This window comes from Limulus polyphemus, unplaced genomic scaffold (genome assembly GCF_000517525.1).
Source record: "Limulus polyphemus unplaced genomic scaffold, Limulus_polyphemus-2.1.2 Scaffold1198, whole genome shotgun sequence".
Lineage (NCBI taxonomy): Eukaryota > Metazoa > Arthropoda > Merostomata > Xiphosura > Limulidae > Limulus > Limulus polyphemus.
Window position 1 is genome coordinate 123029 of NW_013666808.1, and position 7460 is coordinate 130488.

Genomic DNA, 7460 nt, shown 5'->3' on the forward strand with positions numbered 1-7460 from the left:
TACTGCATACCCGATGAAGATAGCCCTAAGTTCCTCTCACCTCTTAGTATTTATAATAGAAATAAAAATTTAATAAAGATACCCAACGCTAGATTAAGACACCAACATTAGTTTTATGTTTATACGATAGCACTATAAGGGTATTATATGTAAATGATTTTGATAAGCATTAAAACCAATGTCATGTGATAAATACATGTAAAACTGTAAAGAGATAATGTATTTATCATAGAATATCAATGTAAGTACTTACTTAGACATTGCTCTGAAACGAGTCAGAGTAAGTGTTGGATACTCTGATTCTCGTGTAGTATTTAAATTTATATTCACCCGAAGCACAAAAATCTACCGGGGGGGGGGGAAGACATCCTTGTACTATTAAGTATACAAAACGTAAACTCGTGTTTAGCCTTACTTTTCATTTTAGTTCCAAATTTGCACCATTTCTGCTGGTTGAAAGCGGTACTTTGTTTGTAAAATCTCTCGTCTGATCCCTTGGAAAACTTTGATGTCAATTTTCAGCATTTAGGTTCGCCAGTTCATGTGAATGATATCAAAGTTAACTCAAATGAAATAATAATAATAATACGAAGTAGAATAAATAAATAAGTTAATAATCAGTGTTAAAAGTAAAAATAGATAGTGTTCTGCTGTTAATTATTACTCTAAAAACCTGTTTTGTAAAAGACTTAAATAAAATTAATAATAAGTGCATTTATTGTCCCAAGGCTACAACCACATTAAAATTATCTTGCTTAATCCATTCTGTAATTCAATGTCAGTATAGTTTCTGTGAATTATAAAAGCCACGTACAGACGTTTAATCAGTGGGCTTTCATGAGTTTTTAATTTATGGCTCAAGTATACTAACATTACATAACAGAACTAAGCTTCTTTTTATATCGTGTACGTTTGAATGACAAGCATTTATACTTCTGTATTATTGCAGTCACGGAAGAATAGCTTTTTATAGTTTACAACAAATATAGAACGCTTGAGAGAAAACCAATAGGTGAAAGTAGTGCTACATGCTTTTTCACTGTTACTAAGTAACGAGTTTCTGAAAATATGAAAGTTTGAGTATGATATATCTACAATGTGAGGAAGGTAGTATTTGCAATGTGTTTAATATTATCTTTCATAAGGATTGAAGTTCTTTTTCTGCCTAACAATTTGTTGTGAGTTCTGAATGTTACGTACTGCATATACAATCTTCTCTTAACGTCACTTGACATTTTATAACATGACATCCAAGTAAAGTCTATGATAGTACAAAGGTAAGAATTTCCAGGGTGGTCTGTACATATGCAATTTTCATGACTTTCGCAAATCGATAAGTGATGACAATAGGGCAAAACGTGGTGTAGGCGTACTAATTTTGAATTTAGAACAGGCCCAACATTTTTGTTCGGTGGGATATATACATACTTGTTTCTACTCAGTCAACATTGTATGTTTATTTATATGCAACGATTGTGGTAACCCTTAAAAGCTAGTGGAGAAAAGCTAGCGTGGAGTCGTTTAATTACCATGAACTTGAGATGTAACTCCGGTAGGCGGACAACCAACAAATCGAGCCCCTTCGTTCGATTCTCAAACACAACCAAACCATGAACACTTTCATTTTAGGATAAAGGTCAAGTGGATTGGGTGTGAAAATATAAAAGATTTATGAATTCACAGCAGGAGATGCAAAAAGTTAAACAATATTATCCACGTTAAATGTGTAAATACGAAGCACACATTTAGGTGTTGTTGTTTTTTAAGTAAATATTGTTACAACTCACGAATTTACTAAAAACAACGATAACAAGCCACAATGTTACTACTTATCAATGGTTTTGCATTAACCATTCAACAGCTGAACCAGCTATCCATCTGCTTTTTGTATTCGGTTAAACAACCTGTTTCCAATATTTCCTGACCAATAGAATCGGCCAGCATATTCCGTATATTTTCTTAGTAACAAAATTCATTTTGTGTTTTCTGTACTTTTCTAGAAACAAGATCAACAACTGTACTTATTTTTCTTAGTACTTCATACCAGTAAAATAAAGGAACTCATACAACAGTTTGTGCCTGTTGCATACTTACGTAAATGGAATGTAGAAATCTATTCAATTTGTATTATTTTCTTTGCAAGTTTGCTGACATTCAACTTCCTTCACACATAACAGTGTTAAGTCTGATCATTAGAATTTTGAATGAAAACAAGTTCATTAAAAGCATTTATGTTATTTGTATTTCATCAAAATGTAACATTATTGGTATGGGGTGAATACTTTGGCAAGGCACTGTATATATAGTCACGGAAGTGTTACTCAATCCTTCTAACTTGGGTGGTGTCGCTACATTGTCTCTAGGTTTTTGTTTGTTTGTTTGCAGTTAAGCACAAAGCTAAAGAATGGGCTACCTGTGCTCTGCCAACCACGAGTATCGAAACCCGGTTTTTAGCGTTGTAAGTCCGCAGACAAACCATTGAGCCACTGGGGGGCAGCATCTAGATAAATATACAATAATTTAGTACAGTATAATTTTAAAAGCTGAATATAAAAAATACTTATCTTACGTATTTGTAAGGTTTTTTAAAATAATATCATTCATCGCATGATATCACGGTCGAGAATGGATAGTGTGTATTTGTTACGAACTGTTCAGAATTTATAAATTAATGAAAATATTTGAAAGGTGGATAATTTACTCCGCACATATCTTTCAAATATGAACATTCTGTCTGGTTTTGGTTTCATATTTTAGTTTTTAAATTTACTTCTGAATAAATTTGGTTACTTGTCTATTTAGAGTTGCAAGTTGCCGAAGAATTATCCTAGATGGCGCCATTATTGTAAGAAAAGGAGGATGCTTTACATGAAATGCAGTGACGAAATTTTACTGAATTTATGAAAAGAAGCCATTTTGAGTTAAACAGTATATGTCTTGTGCTTGTCTACAGACATACTTAAACTATATATTTGTTATATTATTATAGTAACACAATCATTCATTGTTTTAGTCATATTGCCCTAGGAAGAAAACCCACTAATGAACTGCCCTGTAGTTTTTATTTTTGCACAGTCAGCTAGTATAGTTCGTGTAGTTTCTACCATTCTGTTGTCTGTGCAAAATGAAACAACCAATGTGTAAATATATATGCTTGAAGGAGTTTAATATATATGTACATACAGTTAAATAAAAAAAAAATTGAAGTTTTGTCATTCTTGTGTAGGCCTTATAAAAAAGTGTTTGAAGAGTTTCCTTGAAGATACGAAACCGGTATTTATGCATGCTTGTTTTTATTTATTTCTTTTAACTTGATAATAATAAAAGATTTTTTCAAACACTTTTTCGTTTCATTTTATGTATACTCCTAGCAACAGAGTAAGATAATATATTTATGTAATTATTGTTCAAATAATTAAACCTCAAATTTCCTTCAATAGAACAGAAACAAATATATTACAATTCCCCATAGAAACAGAATAACACATTATAATTCCGGTATCTAAAGGCATCTTCTGTTCATGGGAAAATGCTGTTTTCAATTTCTGTAGGCAACTTACGTTTGAGTGTTTCAAGTTTAATGGTTGAATCAATTGTTATTAGTGGTGAATGGTAAGTTTACAGAGTCACACAGCTGAAATGTAGGGTTCGATTTCTTGCAGTGGCCAGATCGCAAAGAGCCTTTCGTGTAGCTTTGCGCTAAATCACCTATAACAATTATTGTTAAACTCAAGTCATTTTTTATTTCTTAAATTTAACTTTCGTCGTTGTATTCATACCATCTCATTCAATCTTGAATTTGAATATGTTAATCCGTTATTTTTCTACAAAATGTTGCAGTGGCATCATTGGGATTAAATTTGCCTAACGCATTAAAATTTACTTTTATTAGGTATTCTACGTAACTGAACTATGCTAAAAGTTTTAAATTCGAAATGATTTTCTAAGCCAAAATTAATATATTGTTATAGTTTTAAAAGTTTAAGTTATAAAATCTATTTCGGATATGTAAAGTTTGAAGACCATTGATTATCAGAAATACGCTCTAAAAATTATTGTATTGCTTATTTATTTATTACCAAAAGACTAAAAGCGTTAATTTGTTTAGTAAAATATAGTGTGTAACTTCAAATATCGAAAATAATTGTTGAATTTGTTTTTTGCTATTTGTTGTTTTAAAATCCGTTAGCGTAAATTCTTTGCTCCCAAGTTTTCCTCTCTTGACAATCTACAAAGTTAAATATTTATAAAATTAAAAATAAATGAAAATGGTGGATAAGGCCAGGTAATTTTTGTTTGTTTGTCATCCTGACGTGTACCGTTTCAGATACCATCAAGTTAAGTCTCTTTTTTTTCTTTTTCTTTTTGAGGTGCTATTGGAGAGCAATAGTGGCGCCATGAAGTGAGGAATTAGGTAACTAAAAGAGTCACTTGTAGAACACTTTTGTTTCACTGCTTTTCATTGCTGCAACAGTTTCGCCTTTGTACTTCTCAAAATGTATTCAATATTATTTTATACCTTGAGCAACTTTAATACAAATGCTTTAATTTTTTCCTAATATTTATATATATGTATAAGAACTTTTTTCTAGTATTGTTTTTTGTTGTTTTTTCAAGTTGATCTCTTCATTAAATACTGTTTAATAATATGACTGTAGTTGATGTGTAATGTTTCTTTTATATTTAAAGGAATATTCATATCCTAGGATTGAAAACTGGAAAGGAATCTCACAAAAACAACATGATTCAGCGCACCAATTCTGTCAGCCCTTTTGGACTAGAAACATATTGTTACGTATCTACTTGTTTGTTTATTTCCGGTAGAAATTCTTTCCGAGGAACTTCAGCGATACAACTCCTTTCTTGATTAAACCAGTTTATTCTTCTTCGATACAAACTTTTAGTATACAGTAATTCCACAATCAGTACGTTACTCGTCACTTTAAAGTTAACAACTTTTATAATACACACTCTAAATCACTGTGATTCATACACTTTACTTACCGTCACTACTGTTGCTTCTTTAATTATCTCTCTCTCGCTGGCTTCTCTGCCAGGCATACACACACACTAAAGAGGAGGGCGTCTCAAATGCACTAGGAAATTCATGATCATTCGAGAAACTCCTCGCACACGCCACCAGTTCTAATGCGCCAGCTGCGTCACCCGACTTCTGCTGTCGTAACACTGCCCCTTCCTTAGTACTGTTCGTCCTGAACAATAGCCACTTACATTAAACCAATAAATAATTAACAATAACTTAATTATCATATGATAAATGTACAGAATTTACAAACACAAAATTAAAATTCAACAAAGTCTCTTAATTTTACGGGACGTATCTTTTGCCGTACTGGTCTCCGTCTTATTGGCTTCTGCTTTACATGGGATTCATCTGCTTCATCAGGAATTGTCCTATTATCGGTAACAGTCACATCAGTGGTAGTAACTTCATCAAGGGCTTCACTGTTTCCCTTCTCAAAACCGGATAGAGTTTCTTCTTCGACAGTGGCTTTTTCAGGTGACACGTCTTCAGCAGCGTCATTTGTTCAATTGTTCACTTTGTTCCAACTGAAATGTCCTGGACCGTGATAATGCCAAAGCCTGTTGGCATGCACCACTTTTGGCTTACCTCGCCGACCACATTTTACTCGGAAAGTCACGTCTGAGAGACAATCCACTATGTCATATGGGCCTTCCCATGGAGAAGACAACTTTGGTCTTCCTGGGATTATACAACTACGTCTTGTCTCCTGGTACACAGCTGACTTCAGTAGATTTTTTTATCATAACATAGCTTCATGGAATCAGCAGAATTTTTTTAAGTTTGAATGCACTTGTTGATAAATATTATCCATCCTTTCGGATAACACTTTCACGAACTCTAGCACATTTTCAGGCAACTCTTCGTAAGATGGGCATCCTGTTATCAGGTCCACTGGCAACTGAAGTTCCCGACCACAAACATCAATTTTGCTGAAGTGTATCCATTGGCTTCATGCTCTGCTGTTCTATACGCCATCAACAGTAGAGTAAGTAAGACATCCCAGTCATCTTGTTCTGGTCGTATGCCAAACAACTTGCAACATTCATGGAATACAGCTGATTCAAAGTTACGGCCTTGATCTGAATGCAGTTCGTATGATATACCAAATCTGAAAAAGAAATCACTAATAGCCAAAGCTACTGTGGTAACTTTCAGATTTGGTATTGCATATGCCTCAGGCCACTTGATAAAATAATCCATCACCACACAAATGTACTTGTTTCCTGCACGAGTTTGGGGCAAAGGACCAGCAATGTCAACAGATACTCTTTCCATTGGTGCATCAACTTGATATAACTTCATTGGAGCACGTCCTTTATGCTTGGGTCCCCTTTTAGCACAACATGTATTGCATGTCCTGCACCATTCTTCCACATCTTGCCTCATACCTATCCAGCAAAATTTCTGTCGTAAGTGACTCAATGTCTTCTTAACTCCGAGATGTCCTCGTGTTAAACTATCATGGGATTGACGCAGCACAACTTCTCGTAACTTTCTTGATATAACTGTTTGCTAGGTCGTTACTTTCCCATCTCCGGACAAGAATACCATGTTCAAGCTTCAACTGGTCCCATTGTGCCCAATAGTTCTTTGTCACAGGGCTTAAGCTAGACACCTTCTTCCAAGCAGGGTGCAAAACACTTGCTTTTAGAAAATCAATTATTGGCTTCAAATCTTGGTCTTTCTCCTGTTCTGCTTTAATATCTATACTTGGTTCCACTTCACCATCATCAACTCCTTCAATCACTTTGACTTCAGCTTGATGGCACCTGGTTAGTTCAACCTCTCTTTTAACACTTACCGGGATTTGGCTTTTGTAGTTCCCAAACGTCATTTTATCAAAATTAATTACACACTTCCTCGGTAGTAAGCAGTCCAATCCTAATATGCATTGGTCTTCAATGTCAGCCAGGTATACTTTGTGTCTGTCCTTTATGCACATGAGCTCAATAGTTACCCACACTGGTCCCCACAACTTTGCATAATGTCCTGTCACACCACAGAGCTTATTTATGGCTTCTGGTACTCCTTTGTAATCTAGTATCTTGATAGTCACAAGGGTTTGCTGAGATACAGAATCTATGACAAAGTTGCACCTTTGGCCATCCAGCTTTCCTGTCACAAAAATGCTGTGTGTGCTTGCCATTTTACACTTAACTGTTGGGACTTTCACGATGGGATTGGTGGGCGTCCCTCAGCACCAACCACTAGTGGTTTTCCGAAGCTGACTTATTGGTAGTATTCTTCTTACACTGGCTCCTTATATGTCCTTGCTCTCCACAGTTCGAACAACCTTTCTGGGTAGCAGCTTTTCCTGCTGTGGCATCTTCCCTGTTTTGAAGTTTCCATAATTGAGCTTTCTTGTGCCCAGGTTTGTTACAGTGCCAGCAAAGTCCCTCGAACTTCTCTGAAA